The sequence below is a fragment of the Aquarana catesbeiana genome, linkage group LG02 (assembly GCF_042186555.1).
Source record: "Aquarana catesbeiana isolate 2022-GZ linkage group LG02, ASM4218655v1, whole genome shotgun sequence".
NCBI lineage: Eukaryota > Metazoa > Chordata > Amphibia > Anura > Ranidae > Aquarana > Aquarana catesbeiana.
Window position 1 is genome coordinate 352752157 of NC_133325.1, and position 23783 is coordinate 352775939.

Here is a 23783-nt window from a genome sequence, read left to right on the forward strand (position 1 = left end):
TGTAATTCTTTCTAAAATGTATTAGTGTACTTCCTGTGCTTATTCACTATTGTGCCTACAGCCTTATAGCTGTATATTTGGCTGCTAATCTCAGAAGATTTGGACTGATATTTGGGTTTCTCACTGTTTTCCTCACTGGAAAAGTGTACCTGGTGACCTGCAGTGCATGCACATCTCTGATTCTGCTTTGTTGTTCTCTGGACCTTTCCTCACCTCCATTTTAACATGGCCTCGCCATTCATAGTCATCTGCACTTGTGGAGCATCTTGGGCAGAAGGCTTGGTATAAAAAGTATGGTGGGAGTCTGCCTGGTGTTCAATCGGTCATGGAAAGCAATGCCACAATCAAGGCACAGCAAATATGTAATCTTTGAAGCCTTAGGTTCTGAGAGCTTCCTTTTAGGAGGGGGGGGGGTGCAACTCAGGAGATGTGCAGGACTGATGGGACTACTCACATTCTTTTGTAATGGGATGCGGGACATTAGTAAAACCACTAAAGCTATGGGTTGCTCCTCGACTCAGCTCTCGTCTCTTGTGTTTTCCATCTGTTTGCTACTGGTGGTGGGAGTCAGGCCAGTCCTCTGTAATGGCTCCCAGGGGAGGATTACATACCCATAGCACCTCAGTCAGCCTAATGAGGCCAAATTATGCTGGGCAGGAGTGGGTTAAAGAGCATAGTTGTTTCCCTACTGTTGGTTTGTGTATCCAAATACATGATCAGAGAAGAAGAGAAGTGTGGCTATTCCTTCTTTGATAGTGTCATTTCAGCTTTTTGTTTTGAGTCCAATACATATTTTAATACAATGTTCAAGCCCTGATGAAAGTAGGATTTTTTGGCCACCAGAACGTGCTGGCTGCTTCTTGCTTTTCTGTCATCATTTGTGTAAAAAATAAAAGACTTTAGGCTGTTAAAACATTTTTTGGCACTCTTATGGGCACTGCTACACATAGACTTCTTAATTTGGGTGACCCCAACTTCTTGGGGGCACCCAGATTTGTTGAGAGCAGTAAAACCCAGGTTAGTAGGCTCAAATAATGACAGTTTTCTGTCAGCCAAATATCTATGTCCAGTGCCTCATTTTGACCCTAGCCATCAAAATCTCACAGGGCTGCTAATCATTCCCTACTGTATCCAAAAAAGTATACACGTAAATGATTATTTTCACATTTATACCCGTCTTCTTCCTTATTTGTTTGTTTTTTTTTTTTTAAATGTACAAATGTGTATAGTTAGAGGCTAACTGCTTGTCTGCAAAGCAACTGTTGGTAACGGTCACACAGGGTATATTGTAATTCTTTCTAAAATGTATTAGTGTACTTCCTGTGCCTATGCACTCTTGTGCCTACAGCCTTACAGCTGTACAGTATATCTGGCTGCTAATCTCAGAAGATCTGGACTGAGATTTGGGTTTTTCACTGTTTTCCTCACTGGAAAGTAAAGTGTACCTAGTGACCTGCAGTGCATGCACAACTCTGATTCTGCTTTGTTGTTCTGTGTACCTTTCCTCACCTCCATTTTAACATGGCCCCGCCATTCATGAGATCATCAGTTACCCAGGGGCAACTCTGACATGAGAAAACAATGCCTGCTCCTCTACCAATATAGCCATTTCTACAGCGTAGAACAAAACATAATCAGTACTGGGATAAAAAATCGGCCAAAAGAAGATTACAGCAATACCGATGACTAGTCCTTTGCCCTTTGTTTGGCATTTTTGGGCACAGCTTCCTCTTTAAATAATACAGCTACTTTTGGTACTAGAAGTTGTAGCCTGCATTTGTAGAGTGGAACCATGCTGGAATAATTCACCTCTTGCTAAAAATGAAGGTGTATTTTTTACATATAGTGTGGAAATTAAATTACCAATAATCTGCAGCCTCAAGTCCAGGCAAGTACAATAAAGCGTGAAAGCTTTGAGAATGACAGAAAAGAAAATATAACAGTAAGAAGCAGCCTAATGGCTGTCAGCAGACACATTCTGGTTTAGGTAGACTATCTTCGCTACCGACATTGTCAGCTCCTTTAACTGAAGTAATGCTATCATCACACACTGGCATGATCCGTGCAGATATTATACCTGAGGGTATAGTGCTGTGCAGATTGTACACATTGAAATGATCTGTTAAAAAATGAATGAAGCAGCAATCTGAGGCGCATTATGGGTCTTGTTATTGAAAACTACAATTATTCCCTTCAGTAGAAGAGCAAACAAACAATGAATAAATAGGACCCTACAGGTATATTTCACAGACTGGAACAGTTCACACACACCAAATGTCAATTCAATGTTGAAAAAATACGTTAAGTCACAAAATCCATGTTCTCTCTCAGCCCTATATAGTACTGGGTAAATCCAGATGACACTACTACTGTAGATATCAGGGGATTTAATTGGGTGCTCCCGTGTATCTGTTCATTTCAAATTTAATTTAGAAGGCCAAGTTGCCATAGGGTGGTTTGGGAATGATTATAAATCTGACCTAAAACTGAGTGCAGACAATTTCACTCATAGGCTGTGCTGGGTTTATGGGACATGAGATCCCTGAATTATTTGTAAAAGGAACCAGTGGAAAAACAACCTATGGACTGTGGAGGTTTTCTTGGAGGAAGGAGCTTGCCTCCAGTAACTGGAATCTGTCATCATATGAATTTTGGCAGTTGTAACTGTACACTTTGGGCCTACCACAAATGGGGAGTGTTATGTGACCATGGGTATGGTGTTCTCATTCCCAAGCACAAGTGGGAGCAGGCCTACCACCTGTCAATAAGGCTGAAATTTTGCTCAATGCAGTATGTGCCTAAGCAAAAGGTTCATGTCAATGCCTGTGAGCCTTGCTACATACCTTATAAATCTTGATTGGCTTTCCAGTTACAATACCAGTCTGTTCTCTGGCTCCTGATTTTCATATTTCTGCCCACTGCCTCTGAATACTATATGACTGTTCTGAACTTTATCTGTTGTCCTGAATAACCTGTTTTATTTGGTGATCAGGTCATTTGTTTTGGTTGCTTGCCAGTCCCTCAGCTATTGTAGGTTAACTTGAGGGCCATGACTGACTGCATGAGTGTGATGCAATAAAAGCTAAACCACCTTGTACAGGTAAAGATACTGTGTTTGTCATTGTTAACACAGATAATCCAAACAAACCTTTAGCACACTTTTGTTTCCAGTAGTAGTGGTAATTTGGCAACTCACATGAGAATAAGAAATAGCACTTTTTCATACCTCCCAACTTTTGAACTTCAGAATGAGGGACACTTGAGGAAGGAATTAACCTTGCATAGCGAGCCGCGGCAAATGTGGGCGTGGTCAAACTTCTGACAGTGGGAGGAGCTTAAGGGGCGTCATTAAAAAAACTCAGGCTTCCTTGTACCTACAAAATATGCTTTTATTATGAGCTGTGTAGAGAGTGCAGGGTTCTGGGATGAGCTATGTACATGGGGTGAGCTATGTACAGGGTGTAGGGTTCTGGGATGAGCTATGTACAGAGTGCAGGGATCTGGGATGAGCTATGTACAGAGTGCAGGGTTCTGGGATGAGCTATGTACAGGGTGCAGGGTTCTGGGAGGAGCTATGCACAGGGTGCAGGGTCCTATGACAACGTCCAATAGGACGAAACGTACGTCGGAAGGCAGACGCGCTGACGTCATCGTTTCCATCCCATTGCGAACGGGTGCATGCAGGCCGGCCGGCTGATTTATATTACATGCTGTTTTATTTGTTCTTTTTGGTAAGTGCGCTACTTTTACTGTTTTCAATAAACTATTCAAGCGGATTCACACTATGGAGGATGTGTTTTTTATTCCCCTGGGTTTCCATTGCTGAGTTATTGGGCCTTGTTGTCGGTGAGTCCTGGGTGATCCTCCCTCTATGCTGAGACAGATGGTGGTGTCCCCACTGAGTGGATTTCTGACATAAGCTTCATTACAGCTTACCTCTGGTTTCCATTGCTGAGTTATTGGGCCTTGTTGTCGGTGAGTCCTGGGTGATCCTCCCTCTATGCTGAGACAGATGGTGGTGTCCCCACTGAGTGGATTTCTGGCATAAGCTTCATTACAGCTTACCTCTGGTAAACATATATCTACATAGGTGGTGGATTCTTCTCACAAGATGTTTTTATTCACTAAAGTTTTCAATCACTATTGGTGGAACATATTGCAATAAGGACTGTTGGTATCAGAAGTCACTTTTACTGTCACGGACTTTAACTTTTTTTGTCACTTTTTACATTATCTACATCTAGTTTTATAGCACATTTCTCTGATTATTTTTCACATATATATTGTGTTGATATCTAATTTATTTTATATTGATCACTTTACAGCATTTGAAATAATTGAGGATTCATTGATTGCTTATATTTAGTGCGGTTCTTTTATGTATTGTATTATATGTACAGAGTGCAGGGTTCTGGGATGAGCTATGTACAGGGTGCAGGGTCCTGGGAGGAGCTATGCACAGGGTGCAGGGTTCTGGGATGAGCTATATACAGGGTGCAGGGTTCTGAGATGAGCTATATGCAGGGTTCTGGGATGAGCTATGTACATAGTACAGGTTCTGGGATGAGTTGCATGCAGAGTGCAGGGTTCTGGGATGAGCTATGTACAGGGTGCAGGGTTCTGGGATGAGCTATATACAGGGTGCAGGGTTCTGGGATGAGCTATGTACAGAGTGAGGGTTCTGGGATAAGCTACGATGGAAGGGGAGTAGTGGAGGGCAGTATGGTGGGAGGGGGGTAGTGGAGGGCAGTATGATGGGAGGGGGAGTTTGATAGGAGGGGTGGTAGTGGAGGGCAGTATGATGGGAGGGGTGGTAGTAGAGGGCAGTATGATGGGGGGAGTGGTAGTTGAAGGCAGTATGATAGGAAGGGTGGTAGTGGAGAGCAGTATAATGGAAGGGGGTAGTGGAGGGCAGTATGATAAAAGTGGGTGGTAGTGGAGGGCAGTATGATGGGAGGGGGTAGTGGAGGGCAGTATGTTGGGAGGGGGTGTAGTGGAGAGCAGTATGATGGGAGGGGTGGTAGTAGAGGTCAGTATGATAGGAGGGGGTAGTAGTGTAGGGCAGTATGATGGGAGGGGTGGTAGTAGAGGGCAGTATGATAGGAGGGGTGGTAGTGGAGGGCTGTATAATGGGAAAGGTGGTAGCGGAGGGCAGTATGATTGGAGGGGTGGTAGCGGAGGGCAGTATGATTGGAGCGGTGGTAATGGAGGGCAGTATGATTGGAGGGGTGGTGGTGGAGGGCAGTATGATTGGAGAGGTGGTAGTAGAGGGCAGTATGATTGGAGGGGTGGTAGTGGAGGGCAGTATGATGGGAGGGGTGGGGGTGGAGGGCAGTATGATAGAAGGGGTGGTAGCGGAGGGCAGTATGATGGGAGGGGTGGTAGTGAAGAGCATTATGATGTGAGGGGTGGTAGCGAAGGTCAATATGATGGGAAGGGTGGTAGTGGAGGGCAGAATGATGGGAGGGGTGGTAGCAGAGGGCAGAATGATGGGAGGGGTGGTAGCAGAGGGCAGAATGATGGGAGGGGTGGTAGCGGAGGGTAGTATGATGGGAGGGGTAGTAGTGGAGGACAGTATGATGGGAAGGGTGGTAGCGGAGGGCAGAATTATGGGAGGGGTGGTAGTTGAGGGCAGTATGATGGGAGGGGTGGTAGCGGAGGGCAGTATGATGGGAGAGATGATAGCGGAGGGCAGAATGATGGGAGAGGTAGTAGCAGAGGGAAGAATGATGGGAGGGGTAGTAGCAGAGGGCAGTATGATGGGAGGGGTGGTAGCTGAGGGCAGAATAATGGGAGGGGTGGTAGTGGAGGGCGGTATGATGTGCGGGGTGGTAGCAGAGGGCAGTATGATGGGAGGGGTGATATCGGAGGGCAGAATGATGGGAGGGGTGGTAGCAGAGGACAGTATGATGGGAGGGGTGGTAGCGGAGGGCAGAATGATGGGAGGGGGCAGACACAGTGGAGGGCATTATGGGGGGACAGCATGACTGGAGGAGACCAGAATGGCAGGGAGCAGAGTGACCATGAGCGTCCTTGATGCACTTGTTTTGCTTGCGTCTATCTAGCAAGGTTACTCTGTGGTATAAGCAAGGAAGCTGAGATTTCTGCAGTGTGTAAATTGTGCTTTTACTATACAAAGATGCTGTACATACAAAACTATTACAATTTTAGGAATACAATACAAGACTGACAGATCTCTATAAGAAGCAAAATGCCTATCAAATAAACAGCCTATAGTCCATATCAGTACAAATACACTTAAATGTTACTTATCTTCTGTAACTGTATGTTCGTGATCTCCATTGGCAACGATGCTTCTTGGACACCAGGCAGTGTTCTTGTATCATGAGTAGTGGCTTCTGATCTTCAAAGCATGATGGTGTGTGTGTCTCCCTACTCACCCCTTTTATGTGTCAGGCTGTTTGCCATAGTTACCAAACAACAGAAAACATGCCTGTTTACTGTAGCTGTAGAAACAATGGACTGTTGAAAACTGTATCTACGTACCTATTGTCTAATCAAGCCAACACCTGACAGTAATCTAACAGTCATTCTTTCAGTTTGAGAGCTGAAAGAACCTCAGAAAAGTACATTTCTTACTTGTTTACTGTAGCTATAGAGACAATAGCCTGTTAATTGAACAGTCATTTGAATACAACAATGATATTTACCCCCATTGTATAAAACAGCATTTGTTTGAGAAATCTACTCAAGCCAAAAACTGACAATATCTCTATGACCAACCACTATTGTGTAATGTTATGTCCCATGTATCGTAAGTCTTATTAATAAAAAAAATCATATTTTAACAAACGCAAAACACATTCCGCCCTAGATTATTTTTTCTCAGACTACACACAAAATCTCTTCATTACTAAACTCATTCTAAACATTAATTTTCCTTGAATGCCACACCTCCCATTTCTGTCACTGAGAAGGTGTTTCAGTCTTTAACTAAAAAAGTTCATTAGAAAGTCCATTCTAAAGTTCTTTAGAAACAAGTAAAGGCTTGTAATACATCAAAGGCCTTGCTCTCCACAGCTCTTGCAATCTTCCGTCATTCTTTCCATCATGTAACCACTTTTCTCTGGTCTTCCTATGGATCAAATCGGAGACAGCCTGTGGAGTGGAAAACAAAGCGGATTATCTGTTCCTTCTAATAATACATAAACAGTAGATCCAGGCCCTTCAGCTAAAATATCTCCTCTAAGTGGCTTCTTGCCTGGATATCTGACTAACACTTTGCCCCCTGCCTGTACCCACTTCTGACCCTCCTAAAGAACATCAGTAGGGAGGAGAGGAAATATACTGATATTTCCCAGAAGATCACTGCTGTTTATTTTGGAAGGTTTGCTGTTATGTAGCCTCACTTTCCACTCTTGCTGAGAAGTATCCACTAACCAGTCAGAGTCCCAGCCATTGTCTTGAAGCTCATCTGTCAATGCAAATGTAACTTCAAACCTTCCTGCCAGATTCCCTCTCATTCCTAGATAGGCTTCAGCTTCAGATACATCACTCTTGGTTTCTATGTCATGGGAAGCAGTAACATGGTATCTGTTAAGTCCTGTTCTTTCAGGAACCTTACATAAATACTGAACTCTGCACTCCAGCTGTGGAATCTGTGCCCCAGCCCCTACCATCCTCTCATATGGTTTTCTTTTGGCTATTAGCCTAGAATTTAACAACATGGCTGCCTGTGTGAGGACCAGATCCCACCCCCTTAGTGTATGTGTGGGTGTAAGTTTGCGTATCTGGTCCTTCAATAGCCCGTTGTATCTTTCAATCAAACCAGCTGCCTGTGGATGGTATGGGATGTGGCACAACCAGTACACTGCAGAATCTTTGGCCCACTGCTGTACTGTTGATCCGGTGAAGTGTGAGCCGTTATCACTTTGCACCTGTTTGGGACAACCATAAGCAACGACAAATTTCTGGAGCAGTTGAAGCATTGCGGCTTGATCTGCACGTTTGCAAGGATGAACAAGCATAAGTCCTGAATAGGTGTCCACTGCAGTGCAACAATATCTCAGTCCATTGTTTCCCCGGGGCAGGGGACTGATGAAGTCAATCTGCCAGATCTCTGCAGGCCTCTCACCCCTCTTAATCGACCCGGTGGAGTACTTTTGCAATGGCCATTGTCGCACTTCTCCACACACTGTACAGTTCCCTATTACAGTCTTTATCATGTCCATGGATATAGGCAATCCTCTCTGGTGTGCCCATTCATATGTTGCTTTCTGCCCTAAATGTCCAGATTGCTTGTGGGCCCAGTTGGCCAAGTTCATCAAGACAGGATCAATTGGCACAACTGCCTTCACTTTGGCGATTTCATCTGCAACTATAGTTCTCAAAGTCTGGGACTAGGGGCACATGTGCATCAACATGCCCCACATTTATCGTGCGGGAGTGAGCTTCCTTCCAGATGTAGTCCCAGACTTCCTTGCCTCCCCACACCACCTTTCCATGAATCATCCATTCGTTGGACTTCCACGTGGGCATCCAAGTTGTCAGTCCTTTAAAAACCGCCCAGCTGTCAGTGTAGATAGTGACATGGGAAGAAGGATCCTCCTGAAGAGTCATTGCCACAGCTTTCAACTCTGCATACTGACTGGACCCTCCAGTTCCAGTCTCCTGCAGGACTGTGTCTGTACTTGGGTTGTAGGCTGCTGCTGTCCATTACGTCCAGACGAGGTTACATCCAACTATGGCTGAACCATCAGTGAACCACGCTGACTCCTTCATGTCTTCTGACAGAGACTCAAAGGGTGGAGCCTCTTGAATGGGGGATGACTGCAGCACAGGAATTTCTTCTTTTGGCTGGGTGCTGGTAAAAGTGACAAGCCCAGCCAACTGTTTTGAAATGTCTCTAAGATCCCCAGCTGCAATACCCCCTCTTTCTTGAAGGTACCACTTCCATTTCATCAGTGTCTGGTTCTGGGCTACAGCTGCCCTAGTGGTCAGTCCATTATCTCCCACCCATCCTGCTATTGGCAATGCAGTGTGGATGGTGACTGTGTCCTTTCCTGTAATGGTCTCTACATGTTGAAGTGCTGTGTAAGCCCCGAACAGGTACTTCTCTAGGGGCGTGTATCTCTTCTGTGCCCCTGTCAGTTGTTTGGACCAAAATCCAATGGGTATTGCTCTCAGTCCTTTCTTTTCATTTGGCTGCCACAGACTCCAAGATATGGTACCATTCTGCTCCACTACATCCAGCTGAAATGGTACTCCTTGTCTCACGGTCCTAATCCCTGATGCTGCAAAACAGCTTCTTTAGCAGCCAGGAATGTAGTCCGCTGCTCTGAACCCCATGAGAACTCAGTCTTTTTTCTGGTGACATTATATATAGGCCTCAGAATCCGCCAAAATGTGGGATGAACGATCTCCAGAACCCCACAACTCCAATGAACTTCTGTGCCTCCTTTTTGGTAGTAGGAGGCGACAGCGCCTGGATAGTTTGCACAACTGTCTCTGGAATTTTCCTCTGCGGCCCAGTCCACATCATTCCCAGGAATTTCACTTCTGTGCCAGGTCCTTGGATTTTGTCTCTGTTGATAGCCCACCCTCTGTTCTCCAATTGCTCTATTAGCAGGTGCAGTGCTTCAGTTACATCTTCTTTTGTCCCAGAGATCATGATGTCATCAATGTAGTAAAACACAGCGACTTTCAAATTCAGGGTACATAAATCTTGGGCAATCAGTCCATGACAAATCGTTGGAGAATGAAGATAGCCTTGCGGAAGGACAGTTAAAGTGTACTGGCGGCTGTCCCACACCATAGCAAACTGGTCTTGACACTCTGGATCTATTAAAATCGAAAAGAAAGCATTAGCCAGGTCTATCACAGCATGATATTCTCCTGCATTTTTAGCAATTTTCTCATCAATTGAGATCATATCTGGTACAGCTGACTTCAATGGAGGTACCACTTTGTTTAGACCTCTGTAATCCAGTCATTCTATATGTCCCATCAGGTTTTTTTACTGGGAACACCGGAGACGAGAAAGGACTTACAGCAGGTCTAAGGATCCCTACTCTCAACAGTTCTTGAATAGTCTCCCCAATTTCTTTGTGGCCTCTAGGAAATCTGTACTGCTTGAGACAGACTGGCTTCTCTGGTGGAGGAATGTAGACAGGGGTCCATTTCACATGACCTCTGACCACAGCCTTCACCACCCTAATCAGATTTACGCTTTATCAGGATATCCAAATGTGAATGTACCTCTTTCAGTCTGAATTGACTGACCTTGAAGTACATCCATCCCAAGAATATTTTAGGGTAACTCTGATACCAAAACATTTGTTATAAATCCTGATCCCTTGCCAATAGCCAATTTCACCCGTATCCTAACTGCTGGTGTAGTTTGCCCTCCCAAACCTTCTACATAAATCAATTCTCCTTTGTGATGGGAAGGATTTCCTTGCAAAAGTGTAACTTTGGCTCTGCTATCAACTAAAGCCATTACATGTGTAGGAGAAGATGACTTCCCAAACCATCCAGTGACAGGTGCATATGGGCATCGGTCTCCTGCTGTCACTGCCCTCAAGGTTATTACAGGAGACTCACCTTCCCTTCATAAAGGATAAGGAACCTCCCAATCCCCTTTTCTGATTCTCTCTAACTCCTCCCCAGGATAAAGGGATTTGGGTTCATGTTCAGTTTTGGGAATTGGTTTGGGGCTAACAGGAGGGGTCTGTTCTGTTTTCTCTAAGTCCAGGCTGCTGTTATCTTCACTAGGAGTAGTGTTTCTAACCCTGACAGTTTTCCCTACTAAACGTTTCCACCTCTTCAGCATTTCTGCAGTAGAAATGCCATCTATCTCATCTTTAGGTACTCCTGCCTTTAATAGGTCCACCCACATTTGTTTCCTAGAAATAACTAGCCTGGATTTCTCTTCACCTCCTGTCTTCTCTACCCCATTCCCTTTCTTCTCTGTTCTTTTCTGCTTGTATTCTTCCTGTCTGGCCTTGACCTTATCAACTGCCCTGACAGGTTTTGTTTTAGTGTCCTCTAGCTCCCCCAACTGGCTTAAAAGGGTAGTGGCTTCATGAATCTTGCTGTTTAATCCCAGGCCTCCCAACAAGGACAATAAAGGAGCCCTGAGATTAAATGGCGCAGACTTTATCAGCTTAGAGCGCAGAGCAGCCATAAAGGGTTCCATATCTTGACCCATCCATCCTGGAAATGTATTTAATTCTGTTATACAACCCATTTCATGTAACCTGGAAATACCCTCTCCTATTGATCTCCATGAGTAGGTATTTTCCAGGTCAGTAGGACTAGTGTATACTCGGACTATTCCATCTCTCACGAGGTCTAACAGTGAAAAATTCACGCTAAACTCTCGGGCTTTTCGTATTGCCTAAAGCAATTATGGATCATGAGTTAACACTCCCATAGTCACTGCTTCCTTACCTGACAAAACAACACTGTCTGCCCCTTCATCCCATAAGCGTAGGAGCCAGGTCAGTAGGGGTTCCCCAGACCTTTGTTTGTATTGTTTTGCCAGCTCATGGAGTTAAGTTTGTGTAAACTCCCGTACTTCTTCAAATTCAACATCTCTAGGGTTGCGATAATGCACCTCCTCATCTACCATATCCTCTCTATTATGTTGCCGTTTCCTATGCTTAGTAATGAGAGGTCTGGCATACTTTTTCTTTCGCACTAGCAGATCATCATGCGAAATATCAAACTCTATCTCCTCATCCTCACTATCATTTGAGGAGAGCACATCCTCACAATCCCAATTTTGGGATGTGACAATGGCACATACCCTGGCTTTACTAACAGGTTTACGGCCCTTCCTTTTTTGCAAATTGCTCTTGCAAATCATTAGCCCGACTAGCAGTTGAACGAACACACTCTGAAGCAACTGCTAGCTGGTCTTTTAATACCTTAACTTCTGCCTCTGCCTTCTCCCTTCTCTGTGATTCAGTGTAAATAGCATTAAGGAAATACCAGCCCACTGTGGACACTGTCCTCTTCTCTTTTTTACTTAAATCCAACCCCTTAAGGCTAAAATCTACAAAATGATCTGAGACTTTATCACCCCAAGTCAGCTTAAAGGGAGAAGCATACTGTACTTCACAAATTCTTTAGCAAGAAGTTCCCACTCATTGTCTCTGGCCCAGATAGGTAAGCTGCACACTTCCTTCTGGCCACCAGAACCCTCTGCAGCCTTGCTTTTCCTAAACAGCTTACGGAGCATTTTACCTAGCACAAGCTACACAACACACTACAGAAAAACAGGTCTGCTTCAGTTGAAATTATAGCACAGATCCCGGACGAGCCACCAAATGTTTTGCTTGCGTCTATCTAGCAAGGTTACTTTATGGTATAAGCCAAGAAGCTGAGATTTCTGCAGTGTGTAAATGTGCTTTTATTTCTGCAGTGTGTAAATTGTGCTTTTACTATACAAAGATGCTGAACATACAAAACTATTACAATATTAGGAATACAATACAAGACTGACAGATATCTATAACAAGCAAAATGCCTAGCAAACTGAACAGCCTATGGTCTATAATAGTACAAATACACTTAAAGGTTACTTATCTTCTGTTACTTTATGTTTGTGATCTCCATTGGCAACGATGCTTCTTGGACACCAGGCAGTGTTCTTGTATCATGAGTGGTGACTTCTGATCTTCAAAGCATGATGGTGTGTGTGTCTCCCTACTCACCCGTTTTATGTGTCAGGCTGTTTGCCATAGTTACCAAACAACAGAAAACATGCCTGTTTACTGTAGCTGTAGAAACAATGGACTGTTGAAAACTGTATCTACGTAACCATTGTCTAATCAGGCCAACACCTGACAGTAATCTAACAGTCATTCTTTCAGTTTGAGAGCTGAAAGAATCTCAGAAAAGTACATTTCTTACTTGTTTACTGTAACTATAGAGACAATAGCCTGTTAATTGAACTGTCATTTGAATACAACAATGATATTTACCCCCACTGTATAAAACAGCATTTGTTTGGGAAATCTACTCAAGCCAAAAACTGACAATATCTCTATGACCAACCACTATTGTGTAATGTTATGTCCCATGTATCGTAAGTCTGATTAATAAAAAAAAAATCATATTGTAACAAACGCAACACAGCACTGCACTGCAGGGAGCATTTCTCCTACCTTTCCAGGGCAGAAACAGCCTTCAAGTGGGACCCAGAGTCGGGGGGGCGAGGTCGGGGGTGGAACTGGCGGTCCTAGGTCTGGATGACTGTTTGACTCTACACTGTGGATGCAGCTAGCGCCAGGCTGGATAGGAGGGCCAGTGGGGGCAGCATATAGGAGAACCGATTCTTCTCCTGCAGCCGCCGAAAGTAATCTCTGTACCTAGGACCGCCAGCTCCGCCTCCCGACTCCGCCCCGGCTCAAAAGTGCATTCCGCTGTGAATGCTAGGTCTCTGCCTCTCTCCTCCTAGTGATGTCACTGGTTGCTAGACGCGAGGCGGGCTGCGGCTAGCAACGAGTTTGGGCAGAGAGTCAGGGGCCGGAGAATAAAGTAAAAGGGGTCTCCGCCAGCAAGGGGCCCACCACAGTGCGTGGCAGCGGTGATGCAAGGACTATTTTAGGAGGCATTAGATCGGCCCAGGGCCAGGAGGCAATTCCGAGGTGCCAATTTACTAGTGTTTCTCAGTGTGTTTTCTTGGTCCTGCAGGTGTATCCATCCACCATAAGCCCTTACTATGTGGTGAGCCTGATTTTAGCTTTCACAAAGTGAGTTGTCATTTGTCTTTTTACCACAATAAATATGTTAATATACTACACTCAGATTGTGCCCTGCTGTTTTTCTTACCATTTTGTTTCCAGACTGTCAAGTAATCTTTGTGGAGCTCTGTGACTCCCTTCTTGAGGCAAAAATGTGTAAACAGGTCACTGCTCCACTGGGAGGGCCTTCATAATACAGGGCTCTCCTGTGCTGCTTTATATCACCATACCCACCAGAGCCTACACAGAATTACTATTCTGCTGTGTGTATAGATACCGGCCCCCAGACACCATCCCCTATTTCAACACAACACCGACCCCTCTAGTTTTCTTGAGTTGCACTTTCACAAAAGTTTTATTATTCTGCAATGTAGGCTGTGATGTCCGTGATCTCACTGTGCACCTGGGAATCAAGTTGAGATCATGCAATTGAGGGGGGGTCACTAACCAGCAAGAGGCCAGGTAGGCCACCACCACCAATTCCCCACCTGACCAGGTTTGCACTGGTATTCAGGATCCTGTATACCACACTAGTGCAGCCTAATATGGGTCACTCTCATCCAACGACCTGTGGCCTGTGTGGCCCACTTCACATGCTTCAAAGTATTTGGACATCCCCTGTAAATAAGGTCACTCTAGCCAGAAGCAAATTCAATGTCTTTACTGAATGTTTTTATGGTAAAGTATAATCATGCAGCCTCACACCCACAGGCAAACATAAAGATAACAATTGTAACAATTTTCAGTGGCATGATATAAGTCCATTGTTCCATGGTCAGGGGTGTACTTAGTAAATGGGCCCAACTCCAGGGAAAGCCAAGAAGTGGGAAACCAAGGACATAGCCCACTGTCCTGCTACTTCATTAAGCTGCGCCTCTGTACTCCAACTACATCTAGCTAAGCCCCACCCACTACTTATATGGGGTCCTGCAGTAGAGGGCAGTGTTGCAACATCACTACCTGGGGAGGTACTGTGAGGAGCCCAAACTATAGGGAGAAACGTTAACTCCTTCCTACAAGTGCACTTACTCTTATGAAGTAACAGTAATGGTATACATTCACCTGGCATCTCAACACATTTGGCTACTTTGGATCTCTGTGGGTAGAAGCATGTGACTGCTCTTCTGCTGTATGCAAAGGGGTCTGTCTTTTGCCATTCTCGGATCATTGAGTACTCCCCAGTTTACAGAAAGAATTGGGAGAAATTTAAAGCCATAAAGAGATATTAAAACCCCTGTGCACCTTATCTGTTTTAAAGGAGATGTGGTAAATAAAAGAAAGGCATAAAAAGCCTAAAAAGGTAAATACTGTAGAAGACAGAACAGACCAGAGGGAGAGTAAATCAGCAAGAGAAAGTAAACTTAACACATGTGCATTATTAGGGGAAGGCATGACATGAATTCACATTTTTGTCCAAACTCAAGAACCATTTACTCTATAGCGCCTCTCTTGTCCTGTCTAGAATTTATTTTAAAAAACAGCCTATTTATTATTAATCGTAGCATATCCTGTTTGTTGTGATAACTATATGGTTGCTTACTCATCTGTTTTATTTTCCTTTTTTTTTTTGCAGTAATCTTTTAAAGGCTTGCAGTGTACTGGTGAATCTGAAAAGTGGACACGCAATTTCTAGGATTGCCTTCTCTCCCCTCCTCCCCCATCACGTTCATTTATAACATGGACCTTTTGATTGGCTTTCTTCTACATTGCACATTACTGTAATGGAGGAGCAGGAGGAAAAATAAACTGTTCTACCCACAGGCAGCATTTCCACCTTGTCAAAGATTAAAGGGTAAGTGTACTTTTTAATAAATGCACCCCAGAGACTCCTCATCGCTCCCCTAAGCAAAAAGAAATAAATAGAAGTACAGGCCTCAGATGGTGGCTTCATCCCGTTCTCACGGCTGTGGTCTACCTACAATCTAAGCTCTGTACTTCCATTTACTTTTTTTTGCTTTGGGGGGAAAGATATATATTAAAAAGTACTATTATCCATAAAGCAGAAACCAGGAAAGAGAATTGTCAGCGTATACAGTATTCTAAAAAAAATATTTTTCTCAGAATTGGCAGGTAGAGTTTGGGCTGTGTGGGAAGAGCAGCAGAATGCTAGCGTAGTCCTTCCCCAAAGTGACTATCCTAAAAATTGAAGAAGGAGCATTGTACACATATGGCAAAGCATACATTTAGATAATACTGTAATATTATATTTGACAAGAAAAGCAATTACACCCTTTTCAATGCAGACGTGTAAACAAAGCCAGTACAAAACTGTTGCATGGAAGATATATGAGATACAGTATGTGGAAAATATATTGTAAGTTAAAGAAAATCTCTCATGTGGGTTAAATACAGAGTTTTAGCCCCATTTTAAGGAGGCTTGCTTTCATGCTAACATAATGTAAGAGATTCACATCCACAAAATTAACAAAAAAAGACACAATCACATAATTTTGTATTCACACCTGCATTTGTACGACTGTAGAAGAAAACATTCCCATCCTACAGTACATCAAGTAGATTAAACTCCATTACATTCGATGTATAGATACTATGTTTTGCAATCACTTTTCCCTTGGCGGCTGCTTCTGTTGTTATTGTGTCTCTCTGTGATCTCTGCACCTGACAGTTATAGATGATGAACACCAGCTTGCTAGATCATGTGCCACATTGGTATCATCAACTTTGCATTCACTGCAGTCCAGTATTCTCTTTATAGAACTGACTGCACTTGAGAATTTGCACATCCCAACTTGCATGTCTTTTGTTTTGCATAAAAGATAACAAATGCAGCGCCCCCCCTGACCCCCAGGCCTCAGGGAAAGCTGCCATTTCACCTTAGGGTGCTGGTTCTTAGGCACAGTGGGTGTGTATGGTTGCAGAAAAGTCTCTTAAAATGAACAAGGTGAATTTGTTGCTCACAACAACAAAAAATGCAGCGAGAGAGGGTTAGGGCACAAGACACTCTTAGGGCAGTGGGGAGACAGATTAGCAGACTACAGAAACAGAAACAGGCAGGTAGACAACAATAAAGAAGAAGGGCCTTAGGCCTGCAACACTCTGTATCTACATAGCAACTGCTGTCTACAATAGCAACCAAAAATTAACGGTACCATGCATGGTTTCTTTGCATGAGTCCCTCTTAATGCTTTTTCATCCTCTCCACAGTCCCCTCCCTTTCCTCATGCTTCCAGGCAACAGCCAGGCTCTCTCCACCAGAGCCTTCCTCATGCCCCCAGGCAATAAACACGCTCTCTCTGCCAGAGCCTTAAGCACATGGCCAGGCCTTAGACTTGGGGCCTCATCCAACACAGGTGTTCCTCACACATCCATTCCAGACCAAGGTCTGGGTGGGAGGACCCTGATCATCTGACTTCCTCCAAATATATACTCTCTTCCAGCATGCTCAGTGGCATGAAACTTCTACTGATTGGCTGAGAGAGATATGCATATTCATAACTCTCACTGTCTCGCTGCAGCTCATCATACTAACGCCAAAGACAACAGTGCCACCTATTGACAGAAGGGAGGAAGCACAGTTAAACCAGGCTTAGGAGAAAACCCAAATGATCAAAAAGACTACACATTTGCCAGGTTAGTTATCACCTAACACAGCTAAATGTACTAGTAGCCCCTGTTTAACCACTTGAGCCCCGAGCCTCTTTTTTACACTTGTTGTTTACAAGTTAAAATCATTTTTTTGCTAGAAAATGACTTAGAACCCCCAAACATTATATATTTCTTTTCTAACACCCTAGAGAATAAAATGGCGGTCATTGGTTCTGTCACACCTTATTTGTGCAGCGGTCTTACAAGAGCATTTTTTTGGAAAAAAAATACACTTTTTTGAATTAAAAAATAAGACAACAATAAAGTTAGCCCAATTTTTTTTTATATTGTGAAAGATAATGTTAAGCCAAGTAAACTGATACCCAACATGTCACGCTTCAAAATTGCGCCCACTCGTGGAATTGCAACAAACTTTTACCCTTTAAAATCTCCATAGGCGATGTTTAAAAATTTCTACAGGTTATCAGTTTTGAGTTACAGAGGAGGTCTAGGGATATTTTTGCTCTCGATCTAACAATTGCAGTGATACCTCACATGTGTGGTTTGAACACCGTTTTCATATGCAGGCGCTACTTATGTATGCGCTCGCTTCTGTGCAAGAGCTCGTCGGGACGGGGCACTTTAAATACTTTTTAAAATTTATTTTACTTTTAGTTTTTTTATTTTGTAATAGAAAAAAAAACATGACAGGACCTTTTAAATATGAGATCTGGGGTCAAAAAGACCTCAGATCTCATATTTACACAAAAATGAAATGAGAAAATAAATAATAATAATTGAAAAAAAAATCTCCTTTAAGAGCTGTAACGAAAAAGTCCCCACACTCCGCTTGAGTGCTTTCGTCATATACCGCTTCCTCCCAGTCTGAATATAGATATCAGATATTCCAACCGCTCACAAGCACAAAACAAGACGATACTTGTTTAGTTGCTGAACATGGACCTTTTATTAGAACCAAAATACAAGTCATATATACAGTAAAAGAGGAGGTTCCTCCCTCCTGCTCATATTACAAGAGCTATATAAATAATCCCTTAAAGTAGCTAATGTGACTCCTGAGCATTGTTATGATTAACCAGGACCAGAATCAGACTTGTTGTCACTGAGCTTCACACACTAGATTATACATTATCGTAAACATCAACACAGAACTCCTTCATACAATAGCAAGGTTAATTAGCACAAACAACAATCGGTGAAATACTTTTAGAAGCTGTGGCAAGCCAGACTAGACTCATTTACATTATAGAAGACAACAGACAGGTGGCTGGAGTTGATGACATTAGCATCTAACAGTATGTGTCCCATCAGTATGAATCAGCCACTATTTCTAATATGGCATATACAGGGTTCCCAGAGTCTGTGTGTCTTGGGGGGATATGGATCTGAATCCAAAGTAACACCACCTCAAAGGTCCCCAGGCATACAGCTCACAAAGATCACCGTTCCCCCAAATGCCAGGGCCCATAGTCGGTAGGCAAGAGGCTAGCATTAAGTCCCCTCCAAAAGCATCTGTCCTGGCTAGGTCTGTCACATTTCTCCCCCATCAAAGGTTGACTAACAAGGTCCCAGACCTGCACCTGGTCTGGACATGCGTTAGTCAGGCAAAGTGAACTCACATAGTCAGTCCGCATGATCTCCATTCTTGGCTGCAATTAATAGTTGACACCAGTAGGTGTGGGGCAGAGGTCATTTACTCTCTGTCTAGCTGCCAGCGCTTCAGCTGGGTGGTTTTTAACATTCTGGGGCTCGGTCTGCTGCTGGGCAGAGGGGCCGATCACCCCAGCTTCCTGAAGCTGTAGAGACACTGTAGGTGCTAGGCAGAGGCCAGCGTCGCTCTGCCCTGTTGCCAGCGATTCAGCTGGGAGTAGCAGCTTCACTACTTCAGCTTGTCGCCGGAGAGAGGGGCCAACTGCCCCGGCTTTCTGGACTTCCACTTCCGCTTCCTCCACCCTGGCCAACTGTTGGGGAGGGACGAAGAACACCTCTCCCTTCTCCCCCTGTATCTGCTGCTGGGAAGTGATTGCCACCTTCTCACCCTGAGCCTCTGGAACTGCCACAGGTGTGGGGCAGAGGTCTTGGACCCTCTGTCCGGTGACCAGCGCTTCAGCTGGGGAAGTTCCTTGCAACTCCACAGATACTGCTGTTGGTGCTGGGCAGAGCACAGTGAAGTTTGGCCCTAATACCAGCTCTTCTGCTGGGGGCTCACCGGATTGTTCTTCCTCAACAGAAAAGTCAATCAAATCCCCTGTCTCTGCAACTGGTGTCTGGGAATAGAGGTTCACCATCTCCTGTCCATGGAACCCAGAAGATGCTATCGGTGCTGGGCACAGGTTAGCAGAGCTCTGCCCTGTTGTCAGCACTTCAGCTTTGGGGATGGCAATCTCCAGATTTTCCATTGCTGATTCTCTGGCATGCTGCTGGACAGGCACATTCCTCCATCCAAGATCCTCCCATGCAGAAACAGGTTCATCAAGGTCAGTCAGCACTTGCTGCATCCACCATAAGACCTCCATGTCCATAGCTGCGGGAGCAGGTTGGCAAAGCACACTGTTACTCTGCCACATTGCTGACTTCGGACAGGATTTCAGAGTTGTCAACTGGTATTTCCTGATAGTCCCAGGCAAAGGGAGCCCAGCCCTGGCGCTGAGCAGAGTCTAGCAGCCGTCTGTAGGTGATCTCCAGCTCCCATTTCTGAACGGCCAGAAAATCTATATCTTCCAGTGCCTAGTGCACTTTCGAGACGTTTGGTAGCCCTTCTCTGAAATCCATGATTTCGTCCAACCGCCACTCCAAATCACTCCCAAAGTTAGGGCCCCCTGTCAGCTTCACATACAACAGTTCCAGGCCGCCGTAACCAAAGCCCCGTTGGGCTGTCATCCACTATCCAAGGGCATGCTTGGGATACATGCCACCAGACCAGCCTGCTTAATTCAGCTGTCTGCTCCTTGTGTGGTTTTTCTCCCAAAAACAGCACCCACAATCCATACTGTGACCATTACCTTTTCTGGATGGAGGGGAGAACTTTTCCCTGGTGTCACTGCTCACGGTCTAGCGCTTCCTTCCAGAGTTCGCAGCGGATAGAATCAAACAATGCCAGCAGGACCTGCTCTGATACTGGTCCTCTGTGCTGTATCTGCATCTCTCGCAACCTCCTTCTGAATTCCTCTTCCATGGCGGTTGGTATCTGTACCTCTCCTCTCCTCTCCTGCTATCTGGACCTTGGATCCAGTTGGAAGTTTGGATGTCCCAGACTGCAGGAAGCATCCCACTACTGCCACCAATGTAACGTAAACGTCCCAACGCTCCGCTTGAGTGCTTTCGTCATATACCACTTCCTCCCAGTCTGAATATAGATATCAGATATTCCAACCGCTCACAAGCACAAAACAAGACAATACTTGTTTAGTTGCTGAACATGGACCTTTTATTAGAACCAAAATACAAGTCTTATATACAGTAAAAGAGGAGGCTCCTCCCTCCTGCTCATATTACTCTATGTAACCAGAAACAGAATTAACAAAAGCTAATTAACTAATCCCTTAAAGCAGCCGATGTCCATGCCCTCCTGAGCATTGTTATGATTAATCAGGATTTCAGTACAGGTCAGACATGTTGTCACCGAGCTTCACACACTAGATTATACATTATCATAAACATCAACACAAAACTCCTTCATACAATAGCAAGGTTAATTAGCACAAACAACAATGTGTGAAATACTCTTAGAAGCTGTGGCAAGCCAGACTAGACTCATTTACATTATAGAATACAACAGACAGGTGGCTGGAATTGATGACATTAGCATCTAACAGTATGTGTTCCAACAGTATGAATCAGTCACTGTAACGGAATGTCCCACACTCCACTTGAGTGCTTCCGTCAGTATACCACTTCCTCCCAGTCTGGATACAGATATCCGATATTCCAACCGCTCATAAGCACAAAACAGGGCGATGCTTGTTTCACTGCTAACATGAATTGACTATTTATTTGAGATCTCACACAAATATATACAGCAGGATAACTAAAAAGTAACCTAATTAACATGAGCTAATTATCTAATCCTTTATCCAGTCTAGGTGACTAAGAGACATGACCTTTTAGAACAAACTTGTGGTCACCGAGCTTCACACAGTACATTATACATTATCATAAGTACAACCACAGGACATTTTCTCACAATAGCAGGAGCTAATTTCAATTAACAATACAAACAGTGATCTCCCCCCTCCTCAGCCTAGTCATCAACAAACTATAGTAGGAGTAGACTGCTCGTCTCCTAGCCATTGACTATTCAATACACATTACCATAAACATCAACACAGAGTTAATTAGAACAAACAACAATATGTGAAATACCCTTAGAACCTGCAGTGAGCCAGACTAGACTCATTTACATTAATCATGTTATAGCAGACATCAGACAGGTGAGTGGAGTTGATATTAGCATCTCCTCACAGTATGTGTCCCAAAAGTATGACACTATTGCTAATATGGCAAATACAGGGTCCCCAGAGTCTGTGTGTCCTGGGGGACAAGGACCCGAAGCCAAAGTAACAACACCTCAAGGATACCCCAAATGCCAGGGCCCATAATCTGTAGTCTCCTCCAACAGCCTCTGTCCCGGGGTGAGTCTGTCACATTTCTCCCCCATCAAAAGTTGACTAACAAGGTCCCAGACCTCCACCTGGTCTGGACATGCGTTAGTCAGGCAGAGTGAACTCACAAAGTCTGTCCGCATGATTTCCTTTCTTGGCTGCAAGGAATAGTTGACCTCAGTAGGTGTGGGGCAGAAGTCATTGATTCTCTGTCTGGCTGTCAGTGCTTCAGCTGGGTGGTGTTTACCATTCCATGGCTTGGCCTGTTGCTGGACAGAGGGGCCCACTGTCCCAATTTCCTGAAGCTGAGAAGAAACTGTTGGTGCTAGGCAGAGGCCAGCAGCGCTTTGCCCTGTTGCCAGCGATTCAGCTGGGAGTAGCAGCTCCACTACATCAGCTTGTCGCCGGTGAGAGAGGCCGACTGCCCCGGTTCCCTGGATCTCCACAGTTGTTGCCGGTGCTGGGCAGAGGTTGGTAGCACTCTGCCCTGTTGCCAGCACTTCTGCTGGGGACTTCAATCCCTCTGCTCTGGCTAACCGTTGGGGCAGGAGGCTGGATTCCTCCACTCAATAAACAATATAGGCAAAAATAGCTGCACTGCAATTTGTGAATGAAAACGAAAATTAAAACAAAGTGATCACCTTGATACATACAGATTGTACACCCATATAACGTGAATCGACAGTGAAGAGGGAAATTTGATTGTCATCAAAAATCAAATATAATAAAATGACCCATAAATCAATGAACATGTACAGTCCAATTCAAAAGTAAATGGAGTAAAAAGTTCATAGAGGGGGCGTGGCCTGGACATGGCTGGATAGAGACGTGCATTTGCCAAGCTCCTGGCCGTCTCTCCCCTACCCCAGCTATTCATGCCTAACATCCGAAATATGCACTCTACCAGAAGGAGAACTACTAAGAAGAGTGGCAGACTGACCAAATCCACCCCTCAGCCACCCTCCTCAGGCGAACTTAGGAGAAGATTTCAGCTTTCTCTCCTTGGCTCACCGGAACTTAAGATGGCGGCACCGCATGGAGAGCGTTCAGGGAGACAAGCAGCAAGCAGCTCCTCGTCACCGCACAGAGACACACAGGCGGCAGATAATTACGCCGGCTTCCCCGCGGACCTCCGCCCTATCCTCGGCGAGCATTCACAGTCCCCATCACATACACATGGAGTGGACTCGGAGCTGCATGCTCTACTACAAGCTCTGCCAACTAAAACAGACATTGCGGCCCTTATTGCCTCTGTGGAGGCAGCTCACCGCAAGGAGATGAATGCGGTGCGGGCAGATGTTAGTAAGCTGACCTCTAGAGTGGAGTCGGGGGAAAGCTCCTTGGCAGCATTAGAGCGTCGAATATCAGCAGTGGAAGACAGCCAAGACACACAGACTGAGATGCTGCAAGAACAACAGTTGCGATTAGAAGAAATGGAGGACAGGAGCCGCAGGAACAATCTGCGTCTCCGGGGACTCCCAGAGGCCACAAGACCTGAGGATCTGGCAGACACGGCGATTGCTATCTTCCGCAGCCTTCCAGGTATAGATTTACCAGAACATATTGTTATTGACAGGATTCATCGCACACTAGGCCCCAAGCAAACTGACCCCCTGACACCCAGAGACGTCATTTGCAGGGTACACCACTATGTGCATAAGGAACAGATCCTGCGCAGGGCCTGGGATGCGGAAGATCCAGAATTGGACGGAGCCACGATCAAAATCTTTCCAGATCTATCCCGAGCTACACTGCAGAGAAGGGCGATCCTAAAACCATTACTGGATTTGGCCAGGCAGAGGGGAGCTACCTATCGTTGGGGGTACCCACTATCTATCACATTCAGGAAAGATCAAAGATCCTTCACCTTGTGCAATCCAGATGCCTTGCCAGCCTTATTCTC

At 44.8% G+C, this 23783-nt stretch overlaps 1 protein-coding gene across 2 annotated transcripts in view; it reads left to right on the plus strand.

Annotated features, from left to right (window-relative positions):
- Nucleotides 1–23783, plus strand: part of LOC141127991 (uncharacterized) — a 185155-nt gene that overhangs the window by 80752 nt on the left and 80620 nt on the right. The window contains exon 4 of one of the 2 annotated variants that reach the window (XM_073614991.1): nt 15286–15504. The exons of the other annotated variant lie outside the window; for it this stretch is intronic. The gene's annotated coding sequence lies outside the window, so the exon portion shown is untranslated. The remainder of the gene's footprint in view (nt 1–15285; nt 15505–23783) is intronic. 2 annotated transcript variants of the gene reach the window in all.